A 26,011-nucleotide genomic window follows, 5' to 3' on the forward strand; every position below is an offset into this window, starting at 1 on the left:
TTAGAATTTATTGTTGCTATTTGTGCGTCGTCATCTGTCGGTGATATTTTGTACTAGTAACGATAGCTTTTCAAAATGAATTTTTGGTCCGTTTCACAAATTTATTGAGAAAAAGTGAAAATTATTATTTTTTTATTATAAAGTGGTTTCATTGATATTATATTTTAAAACTATGAATTTACTTTAAAGTAGTAAAATGAATAATATTTTTTTCCATAAAACTCTTAAGAACACGAACGTGTTGTAAGACAAAAATCACTGCATCGTTGTTCTTTAACCCTTACAACGGCAATCCCGAGGTATTTGTCGAACTTGATCTGATTTATTCCGGACACCCTGAAACATCTCGTGTTCTCAACACACTCTTATTTCCAATGTGACAGTTATAATGCGGATCGGGAGAATTTTAAAAACCACTTAAAGGGTCAAGATTGTTCATCCTGTGTAAAGATTACAATCATTACCATTTTAATTGGTTTTCGAAAAATTATTACTTACATAAAAATCATATATATACTACATGAAAACCAAACCCTTTCTCTCTCTCTTTCTGATCAATGAATTTCATGAAAATAGTGTTCCACTGGTTCTCTGAAACTATAACTTGATATTCAGAATCACCAGGACCCTGTTATTCTTCATTAACTCTCCGTCTGATCAAAATATAATGCCTGGAACATTCATTATTTAATTTATGATTCTATTTAAACTATTTTCGATGAAGCGGGCCGTTCCAGAAACTTGTTAATCATCTGATTTAACCAAATCAAATACGCTCTGTCGTGACTCTTCCGGTGGACGAGTGTACTGTGTGGGACTTTGTAATATTTCCGGGAACTACTTTTCGTGACTAAATCCCATGAGACCTTTTGTGCACTTCAATCATATCGATTTTGATCGTAACCAACATTGATTTATTGAATTTCCTCCAGAACTCGAATTAACACCCGCTGCCGTTAATTGCGTTAGATGTTGTATTCGCGAAGCATTAGGAAATATCTCAATGTCTATTCATACGAATGTGCGTCGGGTATTTTCTGAAATATTACGTCATGTACCCTATACTCACGTGCGTTTGGTCCGCGTGGAATTCGGATTATTTCGGTTAGATATAAAATAGTCGATGTTAGAAGTAGAAAATTACTCCGATGGAAAGATTTATATGATACGTTCAAATATGTGTTAAAATTAATGATGACTATATGCGAATAATGTGTGAAATATTTTTGGACAAATGGTCCGATGGAAAATAATTGAACTGATAAAATATGTATGTATATGAATACATCTCCGGAGCTATTATTTGCCACTATGCGCGGTTCAAATCGTAATTAATCTCTAGTCTAGGAGATCCGTCAGAGCAGAAAAAGAGCAACCGGAACGGACGGTAATATATTTTATGCTAGCATGATAGTCATTATATCATCAGCATTGGGGAATAATTTACGAAGGGTTAATAACGAATATTTATGTATTGGATGAGTAAGTATTAATCGGAATCGATTTCCATCGGAAATGCGATAAGTTGGAAATTAACAGTGAAATATACAGGGTGAGAATCCGCCCTATTCTGCCAAAAGAAAGGGGGGGGGGGGTAATAGGCGAGACCAAGTGGATCATGGACCCCCCCCTCCCCCTCCAAGTCTGTCCTGTCTCGACGCGCAAACCATCCCAAGATGGTCTCTGTGGGCGGTCATGTCATGTCATGTCTCGAATTGTTTGAGTTATGGTTAATAATCAATTATGGAAAAAAAAATGCTCGAAGTCTTGAAAAAAATAATTCCGAAGTTTATGAGAGAGAGAAGGACTTGCGCGCGCAAACTAAGCACATATTTCGAAAGAGCAGAAAAACGTTTTTGTGACGTGTCAGTTTTTTGGCGATCAGTTACGCGCCGAACACCCAACGAAAGTAAGTTTCCTCACCCAGCAGAGGGTTGCCGCTGTTTGAAAATGCACTGAAATATTCAAATCCCGATAGAAGCGTCGCCTTTCTTTCACGATTTAGCGCTCTTTCCTCTTCGTGGTAGAAAGATGTTATAACCTTGTTATTACCTGTTGATTTCGTCCGCTATATTGGCAAATTCATCACCAGATTTGTAAAGTGTAAGGCAAACGAGATTTGTTTATAAATTTGTTTGCTCAAAATCAGCAGTTTTTTTCTTGCCAAAATGAGGTAATTTTCTTGTCTAGTCAATTTTTTTGTGGGAAGGTGCGTGCAATGCATAGTGTTTAGTACAAGGTAGAGTTTTTTTTAACCTGTCGTTTTTTAATTAAGCTACGTGTTGATCAATAAAACAGGGCAATATCTTTTGAGCGATTTCGAAATTTCATCGAATCTGTTCAACACCACCTATAGCACAAGGCCTCCGCCAACACATCCTAGAGATAGAAGGCCTGCGCACGCTGCTTGTGACGTCAGTAAGTAGTCCATTTTTCCTCAGCATATCCAGGGGAAAAAATTCCCTGCTCGTGCTAGTATCATCGTTGTGCGGAAAAGAAATGATCAGGCTCAGAATTAGCGATTTCTATGCCCCCACATCCAATCACTATGCGGTATTTGTGAGCCGATCAGGAAGATTCTACGCCAAAATAAGAAGAAACGAAGTAGGATGTATATATAGTGTTTCAAAATGTGGCAAACTTGCTAGGTAGTCTGAATGACGTTTATGTCAACCCGTGAGGAGGCCTTCTATCTCTAGGATGTGCTGAAGCTTGTGACGTCAATGAAGAAAGCCATTTCTCTTATTGCGTCGGCCTGCTATATCCAATAGTAATATCTTCTTCTATAAAATTATCTTCCCAACTCAGAAATTATATTACGACAATTACGACTACAACATATAAGAATATTCATCTCAAATATTGTCTTGTTTTTTATTTTTTCAATTTGAAGTGCCTCTTCTTTTCCTGGGATTGGTGACTTTTCTGTAGTTTTGGCCTGAGTTGGCGACTTCTCTTCGTTGTGGCATCGTTTTTGGCGATGATTGACAATGTCCCGCATTTCGAAACCAAATTTCTCGTATTTTTCTCCAGCAAATTCGGTCACCCTCGTTATGAACATTGTTTCATACACACTAACATAAACGAGAAGCCGTAAAATTTTTTTTTAACAAGGTAATTGTGTTAAGTTAATTGAGTTGCAAAATTACAATCAAAAAGCCGTGACGAAACATGTTAATTTTCGGAAACTTCTGAATTGTAACTGGGAAAAAAGAAATCTCATACTTCGAAATTGTTAGTGAAAATTTATTAATTTAAACGAGACGAAAATCTCAAATGAACACAGACGTTGTTCATAATTTGATCAAAGCAAAAACATTTTTATTTTTGTGAAAAACAACCGCGTAAAAATCTAAAGAGTGCAAGGGACAGAAAAAACTGTTTTTCCACATCTTCCGCTTTCTGTGAAGGTTATAGCATTGTTATCAAATTCAAAACACCAAGTTGTACGTTCGGTGAATTTGGCAGGATTTGGAAGTGACGTAATCAATTTTTAAAGCGTTATAACTCCATAAATATTTGTCAAATAAAAAAAAAAAACGGAGAACCCTTTTACATATTAGCTTTACAAGGAATCACGTGTATAGTTATTGGGAGGTCGATAGTATCCACCCTGTGCCAATACGGGGTCCTCACGGCTCGAGTGGTCATAGTGACAGACTCACATCGCGGGAAACCAGGTTCGATCCCCACGGTCGCAACACCATCTACAGCAGAAGCCGTCCGCGCGAAGCTCGTGTCGTCACTTAAGAAGGTCATCTCACCTACAGCTAGCTATTGGATATGCTACAAAAAAGGGGTGAAGATGGCGCGTGCGTCGGCCAGCTATATCCAATGGCACTAGGTGATGTGACCTTCAGTGACGTCACGCGCTTCACGCGGAGGCTTTTTCCTACAAATGGTGTTGACCGTCGCCGCAGTGGTAGTCGGCTGAAGTTGGTTTTCTGTTGTTCCCAACTTCGAGGTGCAAATTCGGGCCGATCTCCCCCTTAAAAACTCTCGCCACAGAGAGAAACAGGTCTACAACGGTACAATTATTCAATCATTTCATTTCGCTCATAGAGAAATTGATGGCAGATGGCAGCACTACACATAAAAAGCATTACACAGAAACAACCTTCACGTTAGGTTCACAATGCGTACATGCACATTCCGGCATGTATCAATTCGTTAGAAATGCCTTAGAGGAATGTGTGCGAGTTGCATGTACGGTTAAGTACGGTATGCAGTACAGTAGTATCCACCGTGTATATATATAAATATATTTGGATAGTTAACTAGTTAGTTTGGATAGTTTGGATGTTGTTAACAACGGAAGTTGGTCAGAGGTTCAAAATTACTAACCCATAGACTCCCCAGCGAACCCATAGGACCCTATGTCACTCCCGTAGAGTCAGTTAAGCGCTCCTATTACCTCGCCCCCGGACCATTACATCGTCCCCTCAGGGAAGTGATATTGCCCGATTTGGGAAACAGAAACACTCGTTTAGGTTGAGACAATAAGAAGGGTGATTATCGGTTATCATCTACCGAGAGAGTTGATCAGTTATCGAGATTAGTTGATCGGAGGTTACTAGATACCAATATAAGTTGATCAAAAGTTGTTATATACCAACACAAGTTGATCGGAGATAATCAGCAAAGTGAAATTAATCGGAGGTAACAGAGATTATTTCATCGTAAGGTATCAGGTTTCTGATATAGTTTAGATCAGTGATAGTTAGATCCCAAATGGGAGTGTCTGGACCCCAAGGAGTCCACGGCCCAGTTGTGGAATTATAAAATCCATTAATATTGAAGTTGGAAAAAAATAATATAAATTACTTAAAAAGAGAAGCTTTAGTTAAACTTATTAGCTAAAGTCCAGCTGTATCGTTGGTAGACTGCAGTAGTAATAATGTTACGATTTGACAAAAATTGCGCATGTGGCGACAGCTCTCGGCAGGGGTATGAAACGCTGTTTTAGTTCATTTGCAATCCAGTAGACTGTATTCCTATCGCATCACATTTACTAGTACTGAATAAAATACCCTCCATTGTTTGAATACTCCTTCATTCTCGCTGTTAGAGATGACTGTAGTTTCTGCTGCTATAAATGGGGGTCCATGACAGACACCAAGATTTTCTGGGGGTCCACGACTAGAAGTGTTTGGTAACCGCTGAGATTTAGACATATCACTTATGGGCATCTTTTTTTTTTCAGTCACCTCGTTGGACATTTTGGCTGTTGTGGCCTTTGTATTTTTATCGTTAAGATACCAAAGATACGAATTAGTTGATCAAAAGTTATCAGATACCAATGTTAGATAATCGGAGGTTATGAGCAAAAAAATTTCCATTGATCTTAGGTAATCAGCACAAAAATATAATTGATCGGATGATAGAAATGCATAATAAATAGTCGATTGAGGATCAAATATGAAGGAAGGATTAAGTTCAGGATAAATGAAAAAGAGTAATATATAAAGATGCACAGAAAACTTTCTACACGTAGAGATGCTGAATGTTTTTTTTGGAAAGAAAAACTCATCTTAGACTGTACGGAGACTCCAACCCACATTCTCTGGTATGCTGGATGAGTGCGCTACCAATACGCCATAAAAGGAGATAGAATATTTCCTCTCTGGAGCGTATTATATGCTGAACGGCACCGTGCCATAGACCGCGACAGCAGTCATCCAATGGCTCGTAAATGACATCAAGGACACCAGATGGAGACGTATATGCAAAGAAAGATTTCTCCACTTGTTGATAAGATATACAGAAAAGTGGCTATCTGTAGAGATATAACGCTGTTTTGGAAAGAAAAAAAAATCAGCAAGTCTACATATATAGCCAGTTTTCTGTATAGCTTGTACAGTCGAATCCCGTTTTAACGAATACCGTTACAGCGAAAATCTCGTTTTAACGAACACTTTTCTAATCCTCCAAATAAGTTTACATAGGAACAATGCTAGGTAATCTGGAATTCCTTTATAACGAATTTTCGTTATAACGAAGTGATTCTTCAGATCTGTTGGCGTTCGTTATAACAGGATTCGACTGTATTAACAAGTGAGAGGATATCTTTATCTACATAATCTATTTTAACACGTCAATAACAACAAATCAATCCATCGATGGTCTGCACTAGAAAAGGATAGTCGATTACAGATCAAGAAAATGCAAAACAGAACGCTTGTTTGTATTTCAAACAGGTAGGTCAAAGGAAACATTTCGACTATAGTGTAAAATAAGTACTGCTACTACTACTTAACCGAACATGCACCTCGTACTCATTCCTCTACGGAATTTCTGAAAAAATAAGTACTAAGGATCATGCAAGGGTCTCAAAAAAAAAAGAAAAAAAGTAATAATAATAGCGGCATGTAGTAACAATTTTGCCGATTCAAACATTTTCTCTAGCTTCCATCGATAGTTTTACTGTTATTCACTTCCCTTCAAGTTAAAATAGACAAAGAAAGAGAGTAAAAGAGAGAGAGAGAAAGCAACAGGCTTCGCGAAAGTGTCGAGTGATGGTAACGGGAATTACGACACTTTTTACGCCCACGAAGAGAGAGAGAGAGAGACATGAGGACATAAAAAAGAAAAGAAAAGAAAGAAGAGAAGATGTGTGATGAAGCAAAAAATAAGAAAATGATTACGCGAAAGGGTTTTCCAAGACGCAGATTTTTACGACGGCCGTGTCACTTCCAGCGCCATCCACTGACGATAACATCGTGTGCCTAGGAATAAGCGGAACAGATTTTGCTGTATGTGGATGGGGGAAAAAAAATAATACTTTACTATGTAGCACATCACCCTCAATACTTCAAGAAAATGGGACAGTCATTATCCTTAGTTTTGAGAAAATGCATTCCTTTTTCACAGTAAACACTCAAATTGATAATACACTCGGTTATAACGATGTCGATGGTTGAGCGAAAATTTGTCATTATAGCCTAGGTGTCGTTAAAACCGAGGTTGAAGTTTTCAAGGACATTTTCTACGAAAGAAATAATCAAATGTTGCGCAAATACAGTCGGCTCCGCTTAATCAGATATCAACGATTCCAACTCACAATACCCGAATACGCAGGGAACAATTCAATTGCTATATCACAACGTTAGCATACAGGGCAGTCGGAAGTGTTTTAAGCCTGTGGGTGCTCGATTGGATCTATTATATTGGAGATTTTCATTTCTGAATTAGTTCCGGGGTGCTCGATCTCTCACCCACTACATTTCCTCTGTTTTGACGCAACTGTTAGTATAGTAGTTTGTACATCGAAAACGAATGAATGATCAATATTAATAAAGCTTCCCGAATGAGATATCAAGAAAGAAATGAAGATTACATTTAATTAGAATGATCATAATAACCAACTTTCGATTAAGGAAGTTAGCGCCCTCTATTGGCTCAAAAAAGAACAAAAATAAAATAATTAAATGTACGTAATGAAAGACAACTTGAATACTTTTGGAGCACAGTATGTACTCGCAAATGTTTTTTGCTTTTTTATCTTAACTCGCGAAATGTTTTATTCAATAGAAACATTATGTCTACAGTGGTTGATGTGTAGTAACAGTTGGCGTGTGAAGCGTAGTGTTCGATTAAGCGAGGCAAAGGAGCACCTCCGCGCAATGCTCATGACATCAACAAGTAGTTCATTTTCACTCAGAATATTCCGGGAAAATAATTCTCTGAATAGGCAGTATCATTGTTGTGCGGAAAGGAAATTATAGGGCTCAGAATTGGCGATTTCTATCCCCCACATTAAATCACCATGCGGTATTTGTTAGCCAATCAGGCAGATTCTACGCCAAAATAAGAAGAAACGAAATATGATGCTAAGATTCAAAATGTGCCAAACTTGCTAGGTATCTTAATTACGTTACAGATGAATCTGGCAAACCCGTGCGGACACCTTCTATCTCTAGGAGGTGCTGAGCAAAGTCGTTGGAATTATCATATTAAGCGGGAAACTTTAACATTGTCTCTATAGGAGAAATTTTGGTGCCGGAGGATTTTATCCGTTTAAGCGGGATATCCGTTTATCTGTTATTCCATTAAGCGGGAATGTTGACCTATTAAGCTGTGGACTGTACTATGAATGAAGTTATTTTTTCATTATGATCAAGGAAGAATAAATTTGATCGATGAAAAAAAACGTGAAATTGGGGTCATAAATGCAGAGCATCACCGATTCTCGTCAAAAAATAATGCCAACTGTCGGTGACATCGCCAGATATTTCTTATGAGTAACCCTTGGCGAGAAATACAGCATTACAGCGTTCTGCAGTGATTTAAAATATAGTTCATGGAAAAATAATTGATCATAACAAATATAGCAGTTGAATATTTATAATCATATTCATTACAACACAATTTAGAAATTATGCAAATTACCCTCATTCCCGAATCTAGTAAAGATTATGAAATGAAGACGGGCTTCATTCAAAATACGGGACATTTGAAAAGAAAGAAAAATCGGAAAGGGCAAAATTTACTAGGAAAATACGAGAATGTTCTGACCAATAAACAAATGGGGGCGTCAAGTATGTGATAAATCACTTTTTTTTCAACATTAGGCATTAACAGAGCAACAGACAAGCATTGCCTCAATGTGATCAAATCTAATTTCTAGGAATTTCTTGGGAAAACGATATAAAAAACGAGGAAAAATATGTCGTTATTTATGAAGTGATTGCGTTTTTATCGACTTTATAAGCAAGGTTCATTAACAATATGGAGAAACGGCTAGCACCAGTGGTTATGGACGTTATAACCGTGGTGTCACTCGAGGTCGTCATAACCGAGTTCGACTGTACTTAAATTTAGATTTACCATCAGGATCTGTTTTCTGGCACCGTAATTTTTTCTCGTGTATCAAGTCATTTGAAGGTATGGCTGGATATACGCGTATCATAAATTCGAAGAGCTATCTATCATGATTTTTTTGGAGATATCTAAATTCATTTCTCTCAAAAGTTATTAAAAGGAAAAACTTAGAAAATTCCAGAAATTTCTCCTTCTTCAGCAATTTTAAAAATAATGCCAGTAATTGTTGAAATAAGCAGTTTCAACCTTCACTCACTCATGTGATCCAGATCCTTCTAGAGATAGAAGGCCTCCTCACGCTGCTTGTGACGTCAGCAAGTAGTCCATTTTCCCTCAGAATATTCGGGGGAAAACAATTCCCTGCTCGTTTCAGAGTCATCGTTGCGCGGAAAAGAAATGATCGGGCTCAGAATTGGTGATTTATATGCCCACGTCCAATCACTATGCGGTATTTGTGAGCCAATCATTAAGATTCTATGCCAAAGTAAGAAGAAACGAAATAGGATGCTGTGTTTCAAAATGTGGCAAACTTGCTAGGTAGGTTGAATGACGTTTATGGCAACCCGTGCGGAGGCCTTCTGCCTCTAGGAGGTGCTTGTTTCCTGGAGCGCCAATGTGCGTTCGATGCCTGTTCTTAAATTTTTACTCGCGTGGTATGGATTGACACAACCATTAAACACGATATTTAAGTAGTAGCATTTAGCGAATTTGAGTTTAGATGCGTGTCTCAGAATTCACCGTGAAGTCTATTTTTGTTCCGATGAAGATGATGATTAAGATGACCATACAATGTCGTTCGTGATTCGAAAAGGTATGACTGCTCCTTGAAATCTCAAGCTGATTTATCCGCCATCTTTGAGCAAAGTATGACGTAAGCATTATCTCTATAGCCAATCGCTGATCCCTATAGCCAATCGCTGATCCCTATAGCGAATCGCTGATCCCTAAAGCCAATCGCTGATCCCTATAGCCAATCGCTGATCCCTATCATGTATTTTTTTTTAATTGTTAGTTGCCAGTTTGAACAATAAACTGGTTTTGTACTCCAAGATGGAGGACGATGAGTCCGCCCACCTCTCTAACTGCCTTAGCAAAAGGTTGAACACACCCCCTGTTTGTCTGTATGCATTTTTTGTGCAAATCTACAATCTTTGATCGATCTACCCTAAATTCTTCATCATTTACCGAACACATTTCGTGGATGATAAGCTCCTTCAAAACATTTGTCAGAGCTCGACAAATGTCCGAAATCGCAACATTTATAGAAGATCTATATTAGCGGTAAAAACTCAAGTTCAAAGTAAAAACTCATTGTTCGCATGTTAGAGATAGAAGGGGGACAAAAAACTAGTGCAGAATATATATATGTTTCACTTTCTCCCTCACCTTTTCTTTCTCTCTCTTTCTATAGATACATAGTGGAAAGAGACATTATATGGGGAAGAAGGGATTATATGAAACAGGATAACAGGAAGAACGCGGAGGGGAAAAACACCATCCGTTCATAGGGTTACATCGAAGCTTCGCGTTGATGACAAAAGAGGTAAAAAATACTAGGAGGGTTCGGATGAATGTCTTCCATTTGCATTTGGACGAGATATCTCGTCTCTGATTGTTAAGTATTGAGCATTATTTTTCTCACTTATAAATTACATTTATTATGACTAGAAATGTAAATATTCTTCTCACACATCAATCGTGCTCAACCTTTTTTTCATTACGAATAACATTTCAATCCACGGCGATTAACATTTCTAGTAAAAGCGCATCATTTCTCGCCATTTGGCAGTTTTTCAGTTATTTCATTCATACAGTAATTGGTATTTGCAAACCTTTTGGCTACCATAGGGGATTAATCCCTTCGTTTACAAGCGAATTGCCAAGAAATTCGAATGCCCTATACTTGACGAATCGGCAATATATATAGTAACACAAATAAAAGAGTAAGGCAGTATAAAAGATAAAGTGATAAGAATACAGTCAAACCTCGTTAGTACATCACCCGGTTAACACGTCACTCCACATAACGAGTCACTTTTTGGAAGTCTCAATTGTCCTAAGGCAGGAATTGGTATAGCTACAGCTTACTCCGTTTAACGAGTCACTCCGCTTACTAAGTCATATTTTTCCTCTCCCAAGAGTGACTCATTAACGAGGTTTGACTGTATAAGTGCAAAGTTAGATGTCTTTCACCCCACCCTACCTGTTTTCTCTCACTCTTACAAGAAAGATACATCATATGTGAGGAAAAAAATTACTACCAGCCTATATAAAAAACAAAAATAAAAAAAAAATTGCAGGGTTTCAACAAAGCTTCGGGATGATCAGGAGAGAGGAAAGAAAACAGAATAAACTTGTTTGAATTCATTCCACTGGCATTTGGACGCAATATTACGTCCTTTGATCGTAAAGTGGTTAAACTTATTTCCCTTTCATTTTGGATCCCAAAGTCCCATATTTTTGTCGAGAAAAATAAGGTCAGTTTAGTAAACATGCAAAATTTAGCGAAGATCCATCAAAGATTGTAGATTTTTTTGAGAATAAATACACAGCCGAAAAAATAAATTTCATACACAACACGAAATTTGCAAACATAACATCAAAATATACACAAAATTATCTAGTAAAAAAGAAACAAAGAAGACTTTCGGAAACAGACAAATTCCTGATTTTATCGTACTTTCTGATTAGAAACATTATAATCACGAAATATTCATATCTTGTTCAAGAAATAGCATCAACTTCGGTGCATAAATATGAAGTAAATATTAGACTTTATATATATGCCTCGCTTAATATCAATAAAAGATAATTATAAAAATAAAAAAATCTCTGATTTAAATTTATAGCTTATAATATAAGAACGTAATAGCATCAGATATGAAAACTAACGGTTATTACCTCTGATGTTAAGGCACAAACACATATATCATGGGAAATATACAACCAAAAAAAAAAAAAAAAATCGACTGTATTGATAGGAGGCATACAAATAAAGATCGAACTAAATTCAAAGATATGGAGTCTTATATTTTAAAAATACGAAAATATTCTACTAAGAACATATAATATATAAATAAAATGAAAAAATATATATGTATTCTTTTCTTTTCCGAAATTTTTCACTTCCGTAATAGAATTACCGCGAAAAACCGGGAACTCTCAAATTAAATTTCTTAAAAGCTTATCTAATCGAATTTACTCTATACACACACATCTGCTTTCCTCTCTCCTTCTCTCATTCATTATACTATATATATTTTCTTCTTAAGGCTCAGAAAACTTCATTTGCACACTGAACTGAAACACTCTTATTCCTTACCTACTATTTTATTATCTTGTGTTTTTCTCAACTTTTGAGGAATGTTTTTTCTAGGATATGAAAAATGAGTATTAATTTTAGATGAAATAAAATCACGTAGGATTAACTTGTTATTTTTTGGTTCCTTGTGCGATGTTCGTTATTACAAATAGCAGACAGTTTTGAAGTTTGAAATCTGTATTGATGTTTTTAGTTTTTTTTCGATGTGTGGGATAATTTTCCTGTTAGTTTACATTTATTTGGGTTTTTGGCAACAGATACGTAGTAGGCGATGGCTTTCATCGGGATATCCTATTTCTTTGTTCGAAGGTCCTTTTTGAAAAGTCGCCAATGTTCCGAGAGTTACCATGTTTCTCTGTTCAAAGTGTTGCTGTTGTTTATTTCAACGTGGGGCTACCCTATATATTCCTTTGTTCATAAAACTATCTTGGTTTTTTATTTATAGAGCTAGCTTCTTTTTTTATTGACAGAGTTATCTTGGTTTTTATTCACAGGGTTTCCTTGTTTCTTTGTTCAAGAGGTTATTCTATTTTTTTGTTCTAAAGGCTTTGTTCATGGAATTGGCAATAGAACTATTTTAGTTTTTATTGTAGTTATTTTGATTTTTATTCAGAGTCATTTTGATTTTTATTCAGAGTCATTTTGATTTTTATTCAGAGTCATTTTGATTTTTATTCAGAGTCATTTTGATTTTTATTCAGAGTCATTTTGATTTTTATTCAGAGTCATTTTGATTTTTAATTGCTTTTTATTCATAGAGTTGAATTGTTTTTTATTCATAGAGTTGAATTGCTTTTTATTCATAGAGTTGAATTGCTTTTTATTCATAGAGTTGAATTGTTTTTTATTCATAGAGTTGAATTGCTTTTTATTCATAGAGTGGAATTGCTTTTTATGAATTGAGTTATCTTGACTTTTATTCATAGAGTGGAATTGCTTTTTATGAATTGAGTTATCTTGACTTTTATTCATAGAGTAACCTTGTTTCTTTGTATATAGGGCTACTTTATTTCTTCGTCCATGTGATTACCTGTGTTTTTGTTCATATGGTATAACTTCGCCAATAATCTCGCTTCTTTATCATTTGGGTTATTTCGTTTCTTTGTTCATAGGGTTACTTCGGTTTTTATTCAAAGGGTTACTTTGATTTTTATTCAAAGGGTTACTTTGATTTTTATTCAAAGGGTTACTTTGGTTTTTATTCAAAGGGTTACTTTGGTTTTTATTCAAAGGGTTACTTTGGTTTTTATTCAAAGGGTTACTTTGGTTTTTATTCAAAGGGTTACTTTGGTTTTTATTCAAAGGGTTACTTTGGTTTTTATTCAAAGGGTTACTTTGTTTCTTTGTTTATAGGACTACCATTTCTTTGTGCATAGAAAGAATAGAAACCAAACCGGGTTTCTTTATTCACATGGTTATGTAGCTATTTTCTTATTAAGATTACCTTGCTTCATTGTTCACATGGCTTTGATTTTTTCCTATTCATAGGGTAATCTTGTTTATTTCCCTGTAAGGCTACCCTATTTCCTTGTTCATTTGACTGCCTTCGTTTTTATTCATAGGATCACCTTGTTTCCTTTGTTTTTAGGGCTAACCCACTGCTTTCTTCATGGTAATTACCAGGGATTCCTTGGTTCATATGGCTATATTGCTTCTCTATTCATAGGACTACTAGAGTTCTTTAGTCACAGGATTAACAGAATTTTTTAGTCAGAGTTACCTTATTTCTTTATTCATAAGATTACCAGGGTTTTTATTCACAGGTGCTTGTTTTTTGTTCAAATGATTACATCGTTTGTTTCTAATTACGGTTACCTTATTTCTTTGTTCGTAGAGAAGTTTTTTCTTGTATGATTATCTTGTTTCTCAGTTCATAATGTTATCATATACAATTATCATTATAAATCTATTTTTTCATGGGACTACCTTATTTCTTTTACCTAACTACACTAGTACGGAATCATCCTCCGTAAGAAAATTAAGGTTAAAGACGTCCCGTGAAGTGTATAGTCGCCCTGTAATAATAAAAAGGTAATATATAGTCATCATCATCTGACACTAAAAAACCGGTGAGAAAACTACATGTTTTTAATTGCTCTTGAAAGAGTTCAACAAACTCTTTAAATAGAACTTTCCTACATCCTCTTTTTCGTATTTTGCCTAGAAAATTGAGTAAAACTAATATGTAAAAAAATATTTGGCCTATAAGGGAGTGGACTTTTTGCAGAGGTTATCCTGGAGATAGATTCAACTGCATATAATTTGAATGAATTCTACACTTTGTTCTCATGAAAATATAATTCTAAGAAACGTATTTCTTGGGGTCATTTAAGTTAATCTTTCTCGGATTCAAGAGCCGGTGATCGCACCTCGCTGCTAGGAATCCGATTAGTATGATTTACTGCGGAAGAGACAAGAAAACAAGGTTTTACACGTGCGTACAGAGGTGTAAAATGCTTTCGAAAGGAGAAAGCTGTTTCGTGTCGCCATTAACATTGTTACCAGCGAAAGAGGGACAGAGAGAGAGACCGAGAGAAGATGGAATCAATTTCTGGAAATCACGCTCCCTCTCATCTCATGTGTTGGATATATAGAGGCCCAGCATATACTTTTATATCAATAATATCCTCTTATGCCGCCTTCTCACTGGAACGTAAGTGCTATTATTCAAGAAAGTACCCTAGAATTATATGCCCACGGATTTACGATTATTGTATATCCTGAGATATTTCTCGCCATCGTAAAACTCATAAGTGAAGTGGAATAAAAGTTATACGAGCGAATAAACCTCCAAGCGACGCCGGTACTTTGGCTGGTACGACGAAGTTTATCACTTTTCTGTGTAACCCGTTATATCAATTCTTTCAATAAATTACTTGAAACTAGGATTTTAATGGTGAGTCTCGAAATTTTGGTTAAAATTGAAAGATATTCTGTAGAGATTTTTTTAAACATTTTTTTTTTGCTGTATGAATCGAAAGATTCAGGAAACTTGAAGGAATCTTTTCGAGTATTCGGGAATGGCGGAATCGACTGTCGTGCAATAGAAAAAAGATACTACTACTAAACCACACATGAAACTCGTACATATTCCCTTATGGAACCTCTAACGAATCGGCTGTGTTCGTGTTGAGAACCTAACGGGAAATTCATTTCTGTGTAATGCTTGTGTTTTTCGAGCTATGAGTGGAGTGTAATGTGGAATGATTGGATTTTTGTACAGAAAAAGATTTGGTGACTTAGTTGTGTCTATCTTTACGGATGATAACGGATGATGAGATACTCATTAATACCTGTAATTACTGAGTAAACTTCGTGGTATAATTTTCAGTGACTCGAGCACAAGAATCCTGAAGCAAACTACGCATCCTACCACAAAATTGCCGCTTATCGGGAAACGATAACTGCTGAGAACTTACGCTTATTCAAGACGGGTGTCAAAGTACGAAAATTATTCCGGGCTAATGAGCCGAGGTACAGAGAAAATTCGTATTACAATTATTTGGCCCATATCTGTTTTACACGTCTTCAGTGGGTGATCAGAAATAACTGGAACTATAATAGAAATAATGTTCAGAAATAATACTGGAAAAATAACTTTACTTATTTATGTAACGTCAGTCAGTTACGCAGCCAGAAGATCATATTCAAGCCGATAACTTAGGCAGTTGCAGCCAGTAGATTATATCATTTTCAATTAGATAAATAAGTCAGTTACGGCAAGAAGATCATATTCCAGCAGATAGCTTAGTCAGTTACTACTGCTACTACTACTGAATCACACATGCACCTCGTCCACATTCCTCTGCGCAATTTCTAACGAATTAGTACATGCTGGAATGTGCGTGCACGTGTAGTGACCCTTACGTGAAGTTTGTTTCTGTGTAATTCTTTTTTTTATGTGTAGTGTCACCATCTGCCATCAGTTTTTCTAACTATGAGTGAAAAGTAATGATTGAACAATTGTATCGTTGTAGGCCTGTTGCTCTCTTAGCCAGTTACAGCAAGAAGACCATATTCCAGCAGATAACAGGGCCAATTACAGCCAGTAGATCATACTCAAGTAGTTAACTGAGTGAGTTATAGCAAGAAGACCATATTCCAGCAGATAACTGGGTGTAAGTAGTAAGTTAGTTAGTGATAACTGAGCCAGTAGATCATATTCAAGTAGTTAACTGAGTGAGTTATAGCAAGAAGATCAAGTTCAAGCAGATAACTTTACCAGCTATCTATTGATTGTCACGAGGATATAACTCATAGTTTCCCAAACTTATTGTTCCATCTCCCCCTTCTTCAAAAAATTTCTCTTCTCATCGCCTCCACTAAACTTAAACCAACCCATAGGATCCCACGCTAAACTCAAAGCTTCTACCGCGCCCCCTGGACCATTCTATCTCCCCCAGTGGGCGATATTGCCCACTTTGGGAAACACCGATACAACTTATAGTTATCTCTTCACAATCAAAGAGATAAGCGAGTCAATCACAGGCAGGAGAGAAGATAAAATCGATTCCTCCCCACTGAAGATGATGCCTATCAAGAAAGTGGACGAAAGGTTTAAAATTTGAATTTTCGAAACATATTATTATTATTATATCAATGCATTATATGCAAAAACTACTGGGAAAGAAAAAATAATAGATAAATTATATGCTGAAAAAAAAAATTAAGTATAAATTTTCTTTCTCATTTTTTTTTCTCTATCGCTGCATGTATAGAGAAAACTAAGTTTCCATCGCAGTTATAAGCATAAAAATTTTGTAGGAAAATCGCTAGAAGGGAAAAGACGAGAAGATACGTGACAGATAGTAGGAGAGTAAACACTGGAAAATAAACACGGAGAGAAAACACTGGCAAGAAGCAGTCATGGTGACTTTAAAAATAATAATAATAAAAAAAATGTCGCCGTCCCTGAATGTATGTACCCTTGCTCAAGGCGATACGGACAACCGATTTTTCTTCAAATGTTAAAAAAATACTGCATTTTTTTTGCATTTTACTTACAAAGAAAAATTCTCTACATTTCGCACTAACAAAAGCGTAGAGAAAGAGAACAAAATCAAGAAAAATTCGTTCCTTAAAGAATGGTTTTAATACCTAGAAATCCTGTCTTTCTCATATTGTACCATATAAAAGTTCTGTTAGTAATGAATAAAATATGAAATTATATATTATATAAAGATTAAAATTATATATATTTTGACCTTCTCAAAACATTTTTGATTATAATCATATAGATAATTATATAATTATCATTAGATAATTATTAGATGATTATCTAATCTTTTTATGAATTTTCTTAATTAATCTGGATCTATGCACGTTGTTTCTACACCGTAATTTGCGGAAACTTGAAGAAAAATTAAAATTAAGAAAAAGGAATTGGATGAATTTATACAGAGAACTACAGAAACAAAATACGGAATTAAAAAAATACAGAAACTTAAGTAAGAAATTAAAAAGCACAAAAATTTAAATGAATTAAGAAAGTGAAAAAGGTTAGAAATACAAATATTGAAAATTTCAAAATAAGAAAAAGAAATCCATACAATCATCAAATAAGAAATTAAAAAATACAAAAAGAAAATAAGAAATTAAAAAATACAAAAAGAAAATAAGAAATTAAAAAATACAAAAAGAAAATAAGAAATTAAAAAAAACAAAAATTGAATGAATCAAAAAATTTTAAATTTAAAAAATTGAAAAAGTTAGAATTAAGAAACACAAAACAAAATAAAAAAAATATGAAAAGAAAATAAGAAATTAAAAGAAAATAAGAAATTAAAAGAAAATAAGAAATTAAAAGAAAATAAGAAATTAAAAGAAAATAAAAAATAAAATAAGAAATAAAAAAATACAAAAATTAAATGAATTAAAAAATACAAAAATTAAATGAATTAAAAAATACAAAAATTAAACGAATTAAAAATACAAAAATTAAATGAATTAAAAAATACAAAAGTTAAATGAATTAAAAAATACTAAAATTAAATGAATTAAAAAATACAAAAATTAAATGAATTAAAAAATACAAAAATTAAATGAATTAAAAAATACAAAAATTAAATGAATTAAAAAATTTTAAAGCTAGAAAATTAAAATAAGTTAGAATTAAAAAAAGTTAGAATTAATAAAAACACAAAACAGAATAAGAAATTAAAAAATATAAAAGAAAATAAGAAATTAAAGATAAATAAAAGAAAATAAGAAGTTAAAAAATATAAAAATTAAATGAATTAAAAAATATAAAAATTAAATGAATTAAAAAATTCAAAAAGTTAGAAATAGAAATTGAAAAAACTAAAAAATATAAAAACAAATAAGAAATTGAAAAAACAAAATATAAATTTACAAAAAATTAAATGAATTAAGAAATTTAAAAGACTAAATATAAAAATAGAAACATACATATTTCTATAATATATTCATAGAAACATATAAAATTTTCAAATGGAAAAACAGTCGAAAATTGAAAAATCGAATGAATAAAAAGGATTTATAAAAAATGTAGAAACACAGAATTAAGTCCAATCATATACATTAAGGAGTAAATAAAAAAAAAATTGTTGCATTACACTTACCAGTATCATCTTTTACAATTCAAATAATAAAGCTCCAACGTGGGAATTGATTAATTTTTGAAGACGATCGATCAATGCCGAGTGAAATTGGACAATCATTAGAAACTATTCGTAAAAAAAATAACTCTGTACAATTAATCACTCACGAAAGGAAACAAAACAACATATCGATTGAATGGATAAAAGAGGGTGATGCTAAAAATCATACAAACTCTAATTACGAGTATTAATATTGACATTCAACTAGTAATTTAAAATTTCTTCCCGGAGCTGTGCTCCTTGTTATTTTCGTTACAATTCTATAATTTATTCCTTTCAAAAATAAATCTGTATTTAAGGATAGAAGTTTTTATTTTGAAAATATCAGTAGTGAACATTTAATAATGTTTTAAGAGATAATGATTTCTTGAGAATATCCGGCGCTTCGTTTGATCTTCTAATTTTTATGCTGATTCATTACTTATAAATTTTAATTAATAATTTTTCAGGCATAGGAAAGTATATAACTAATTTTTTTTTAAAAAACAAGTTCATACATTATTTGGATGATTAAAATTTTTTGATCACTGAGATAGTAATTTAACATTTCTCCTTTTAACGTGTCAGATTTAATTGCTTCACAAATACCGGCTGAAATGATTATTGGTTAGGAATACACAATATATGATCAAAAGCGTTCGGACATCTGTTAGTGAGTTCATTACCGCCAGAGGGGGTACAAATTTTGCTAAAATGGCAGCCGCCAACATCGCTTTATCAAGAAGACTTCGCACATATATTTTTTAGCTCGGACTCGCTGGAGTTGTTCGTCATTCTTGCGAAAGAGCCGTGGTCAGTTCTGCGACTGATTCAGAATGATTTGGCCAAGTTCCGAATCTGACGATGCATTTCATGTTACATCATCAAGGTGTTCTATAGATGCGTGGAAATATACGCAAAGGGACGAGGGTCAAAAAACTGATACGAGTATGTTTGTGCAGTTTAGAAACATTGGCAAAATATAGTTTGACGAAATACAGAGATGTTCGTAAAATCGGGGATGTTTGAGGAAGTACAAATATGTTTGACGAAATACAAATATGTTTGACGAAATACAAATATGTTTGACGAAATACAAATATGTTTGACGAAATACAAATATGTTTGACGAAATACAAATATGTTTGAAAAATATAGGGATGCTTGAGGATATACAGAGATGTTTTTGAAAAACATAGAAATGCTCGACGAGATACAGAGATGTTTGCAAAACCGGGGATGCTTGACAAAATACAAAGATCTTTGAAAAATACAGAAATGTTTGCAAAATGTAGGGGATGCTTGACTAAAATGAGATGTTTGAAGGATATGCTAATGCTTCATATAATACAGAGATCTTTGACGAATATGAGGATGCTTGATGAAGTACAGAAATGCTTGCAAAATATGGGGTGGTGTTTGATGAAATAAAGAAATGTTTGCAAAATATGCGGCGTGCTTGATGAAGTACAGAAATGATTGCAAAATATGGGGGATGCTTGACTAAAATGAGACGTTTGAAAGATATGCGAATGCTTCAACAGAGATCTGTGACAAATATGGGGATGCATGATGAAGTACAGAAATGTTTGCAAAATCGGGGATACGTGATGAAATACAAATATGATTGAAAAATATAGGGATGCTTGACAAAATACAAAGATGTTTGAAAAATACAGAAAACATTTTGCAAAATAAGAGATGCTTGATGAAATACATAGGCGTTTGCAAAATATGGGAATTTTCGACGAAATACAGATATGTTTGAAAAATATGCGAATGCTTGACAAAATACAGAGATGCTAGAAAAAAAAATATTCTCGTCAAATTTATATTAAAGTTCGCAAAATACGCGAAAGCTTGACGTAAATAAATGTTGGAAAATATAGAGAAGCTCGGCAAATATCGACACATAGATGTTTACGAAATAATAAAATGCTTGATAAAGTAAAGAGATATATGTATCATGCCAAATATATAAAAATTCTCAGCAAATTAACAGAGATGTTTATGCAGTACAGACATGTCACTTTCCTGACACAGGGGTACAACAAAAAAACGGCGACTTGACCGCAGCAAAAAATTGCTACCGCAGGGAGTCCCCCATCGAGAGGCTAGCGCACCAACCTCTCGATGAGTATAAAAAAACAAGCCTGCCGTTCGGAATCGGCGATAAATTGTAGGTCCCGGTCTAATTAGCCCTCGTGTGCAGAAAATGACCATGGTGCGACAAAAATGATCAAATGATCAAATGACATGTCAACAAAATTTGACAAAAACTGATATATATATACGGGGTGAATATAAAAAAACTATCCCGACATATGGGCCCCTAACTATCATACCATTCACAGAAACTGAATGAAATTTTGGCATAAGGTATTTTGAGGTATGCGGTCAAGAATGATATGGGAAACAACAGTGTCACTCTAACAGTTACGGTTACAGTGAGAAAATTTCGAAAATATCAAATGGCAACACCAAGTTTTTTGTATTGGAATGCGATCTCCATACTGAAAAACACGAAATAGCGTTGCAATGGCACCTGTAGCACGAAAATCCCCGGAGCTAGGCAAGGAAAAAGGACTTTGCCGTGCACCAGAGCATTAATGTTCGTTTCATTCGTCACACCGTTTCTTCGGCTGAGATCCCAGTCTGATTAGTCCTCGCTCCACAAGGTCATGTGGAAAATTTGTGAAACACAATAAAACGCTTTATTTTATGCTGCTTCTCTGTCCTCACTTTTAGCCTATCTACCGCCGGTGATTTTCATGCTACAGGTGCCATTCCAACGCTATTTAGTGTTTTTCAGTATGGAGATCGCATTCCAATACAAAAAACTTTGTGTTGCCATTTGATATTTTCGAAATTTTCTCACTGTAACCGTAACTGTTAGAGTGACACTGTTGTTTTCCATATCATTCTTGAGCGCATACCTCAAAATACCTTATGCCAAAATTTCATTCAGTTTCTGTGAATGGTATGATAGTTAGGGGCCCATATGTCGGGTTAGTTTTTTTATAATCACCCTGTATATACAGGGCGTCTATAATTAAAAGACCCTATTTTAAAGTAGCCTACAGGCGAAACCAGTCATTAGAAAATTGCAAAAGTTCCTGGAGGACTCCATGAAGTGATGGGAATTTGTTTCAGGAAAAAAAAATAGTTGCACATGTCACCACCAGAGGGCGTTTTATTACGAAATGACATACTTAGGAAAATGTTTACAATTTCACAATTGTTGCTGCAGCAAAACATATTCCACACGATGGCCATCGTTTTCAGATACCATGTGAAATCGCAAGATCTCATATTCCACAACTGGCCGAAGTGAGTGCGGGGAAATGTTGTGCACGCGGCGTGAAATGCTTGCTGCCTTTAAGTTCAGGTAAAGTTCTTGGATTGTCGCGACTTACCAGACGTTTCAAATGCCCCCTAAAACCAAAAATCGCATGGATTAAGGTCCGGGGATCGGGGAGGCAATAGACTGGGGGAAGTGCCGGCTGATGACACGTTCTTCTGTAAAATGTGTTTTAAGAACATTCTGAACACACACTGCAATGTGTGGAGGAGCTCAGTCTTGCATAAAGATCGTGTCTGCAAGGCAGTGACGTGCTTGCAGAGCCGGGACAATTTCGTTCTGTAACAGCAATGCATATCGCTTCCCGGTGATCGAACATGTCACTGGACCTGCAGAACGTAACTCCTCGTAGAAGTAGAGACCGAAAATTAATTGTTGCAGTAAATCCACACCATACCGTCACTTTTGGTGGATGCAACGGAACCTCTAAGATAGCGTGAGGATTTTCTGGTTCCCAAATTCGGCAGTTGTGAGCATTGACTCCACCATCCTAGTGAAAATGCGTTTCGTCTGTCCAGAGAATATTCCAAGGCCGTTATGAATCGACCTCAACGCGAGCTAGAAACTGCAATGAGAACCGGAGTCGAGCGTCATAATCACGTGGAAGCAACCGCTGCACAAGTGAAAGTTTGTACGGATAATATCGGAGGATATTCCGCATGATATTTTTATAACGTGGCCTATCCAACGCCTGTGCTACACGCCAGAGACTAGTGCTATCACGAGAATCTGAAGCTCTGTCCTCTCCACCTGAAGAGAAACCTCCTGTATTGCGTCTATAGAAACGGGTTTCTACCTCTTCCAGGACGAACAGCCAACGATCCCGTGGTTTCCAATTTCCAGATCATACCTCGAAGGTTTTAACATTCATTGGACCTTTTCGAATCCTCTTCCAAGTCCGATATTTCCGTAGAGCAGTTACTGCGGAATTGCTCTTCTGGTATAGCAATTTGACCAAGAAAGAGCGATCTCTTAAACTTATCGTCATTGTGAGCAGCAAACACATTGATAAACAAGATCTCCACGAATGTTTCTAGGTTCTATAACAGCTGCTGCGTGACATCACATAAATTTACATGTTTACTACCGGTAATCAAAGTGAAACGCCCTCTGGTGGCGACATGTGCAACTAACCCCCCCCCAAAAAAAAACAAATTCCCATCACTTCGCGAAGTCCAATTTTATTTGGGAATTATGCATAATCGCCCATGGAGGAAAGAATAACAGGAGGTGACGCGACCAGCGCGTCCGTTGAGAAAGCATGGGGGAATCTGGGTTGCCAGATGCAGCCAGTGATCGCTCTATTAAAGAGACCAAGTAAGCCCAAACAAACCGTGGCTTCCCATGCTTTCCTATGAGAAACATCCCCGTTTTTAAAGATCATTTAAAAATTTACTATTCACTTTAGGAACTCGATTTTTTTCCCTCAAATTCTGTGGATATATTTATACAATTGAACGAGAGCTTTTATGATTTTAGTTGTTATTTGTTTTCGAATATCAACTTCAACAACATGGAACCTTTTGCAAAAATAACCAAAATTTACCCATATCTTGTGCCCCAAAATTCCTTCTCGGCATTTTAATTAAAAAAAAATTATGCCAAAGCATGCAATACCTCAGTGCTGAGAGAGACACAATGTTTAAAGACACTTGAACAAGCGGTGTTTGAAAAAATCTGACTTTTTTTTTGCGAAAAACGTTATATATGCAAAACATTAGCATATATAATGCCTTTCAGCTGTTTATATTAAAATATTGTAGAAATACTTGCAGTCCATGTAGAACAACACAAACTCGAGCACAGACAATTTTAGATTTAAAATTCAATTTGACACTATTTTTTGTCAAATTTTCGTACACATATCACTTTAAAAGCAAAGTAATAGGTGCAAAATGAAGAGGGAAAAAAATCCAGCCCAAGTGATTATTTTCTTAAATACTATAGGCCAGAAAGATGACATCGCGGCTCGTAAAAAAAAAGTTTTTATTTTTAATATTTTTTTCTTAATACTACATCTACATAGCGGAAGGTTCGGATGGGCGGCATATATTTCTATCATACGTATTCAAGAATATGAGAGTGGAACGGAAGGAGAGGGTGGCGAAATTTGTACAGCCTACAGGCAGCAAAACCATAAATACACAGTGGCGGAGGACGCTTGAGCACTTCCAGTACTTTGAGGCACGGGGGCGGCAAAAAGCTGTTTGCCCCGGATGGCAAAAATCCTAGCTACGGACCTGTCAGAAGGTGCTCGAGCACCTCAGGATTGATTCAGAAATTAAAATTCCTCATGTAAAGCTTAATACGAGCGCCCACGGGCTTCAAACACTTTCGAAATGTCCCGGATCTATGATAATGATGAACGAAACAAAAAGGCAAAATAAACAGTTAAAAGGAAAAAATTATGAAAATTGCATTTTATTGGAGCTTCATATTATTTTAATTAATCATATTTCCATAGACATTAATGTGATACATCGAATTTTCGAAATAAATTGAAGGTACTGAACTAAAAACGTATGACGAGTTGAGAGTGTAAAATGATCTTTGCCTTTCAAAAATAAATTAAAAATATAAAAACCCCTTATACAAGGATAAACTTTTATCTTTCCCCTTTACTGGATCATGTAGATTACCTGAAGATGCATTAAACAGTCATGGTGCATGAATTTATTTAGTTAGAATTCGATCCAGCAAAACACATGTTAAGTATAGGGAAAAGAGCGGTTTGTTTGAGCTTACTTGTCAACCCATAGGGTTGCCACAACGGCTTCAATTTTCATGCCTGATGTCACCTCCTGTTATTCTTTCCTCCATGATAATCGCCGGTAAAAGCGTTAAATATAACAAATTTTATCAATTTTTTTTTATCGAGACGATTGGTGATTATACGTAACCACCGGTGGTATCACTTTTACAGAATGTCGGACAAACGAGAGACTACACTGCTCAAAACAATTAGGGGAGCAAGCAAAAAAGTGAAGAAAACCGTGCGAGACAGCCACGTATTGGCATACAATGGATAGTACACGCATGTCAATGCACAATACAGAAAAAAGACGTAAAAAAATTTGGAATTAAGCTTTAATTCTTTGAAAATATGGAAAAAACATGAAAAGATGATTTAGGGGAACAATTTGTTACATGTAAACGATAAAAAAAAGTACTGTTTAGACATGATGCATGAGTTTTAATAGGGCGTGTGGTCTCCTCGAACAGCTAAGACTGCTGCACACCTGTTTGCCATGGATGCGATGAGGTTATCGATCAGACTTTGGGGAATACTGTTCCACTCCTCAAGAAGTGAAATCTGCAAGTCTCGGACAGTAACAGGCGGCCTTGGTCGCGCAGCAATGCGTCGTCCGAGCATGTCCCAAACATGCTCGATTGGATTCAGGTCAGGAGAGCACGCTGGCCATTCCATACGCTGTATTGTTTCAGCTTCAAGCATGTTCTCCACCAGACGAGCTGGACACCCTTCGTCCTGTTGCCAAGAGCAACCGTCTTTGCAGCTGCGTAGAATTCTCTGTTCTATTTCGATGAGCTGTTAACCGTACATACCGGTCATCAGTTGCTGTAGTGGCGCGTGGCCGACCTTGCCCTGGTCAACGTGTAACATTTCCTGTTTCTTGGAATCGATTCCACAGCCTTGCAACAACACTGCTGGTGACTCCAACAGCGTCCGCGACACTACGTTGTGTTTGCCCGGATTCCAGTCTGCCTATAACACGCCATGCCATGGATACCGGTAAATCACGTTGTTGAGACATCCTCAAGTCACCTTGTCTCAAAAAAAAAATACTGCGCAATCGAATTTCACAGTTACGGCAGTGAAACAGACGTTTCTGCACCATCCCGATTTCTGCCCTTATCTCCTTTTTCTGGTTTTTGACGTCATGAACTTTG

This window comes from Pholcus phalangioides, unplaced genomic scaffold, assembly GCF_987345545.1.
Source record: "Pholcus phalangioides strain wild (caught in Gottingen) unplaced genomic scaffold, Ppha-v1.0 ptg000012l_1, whole genome shotgun sequence".
Taxonomy (NCBI): Eukaryota; Metazoa; Arthropoda; class Arachnida; order Araneae; family Pholcidae; genus Pholcus; species Pholcus phalangioides.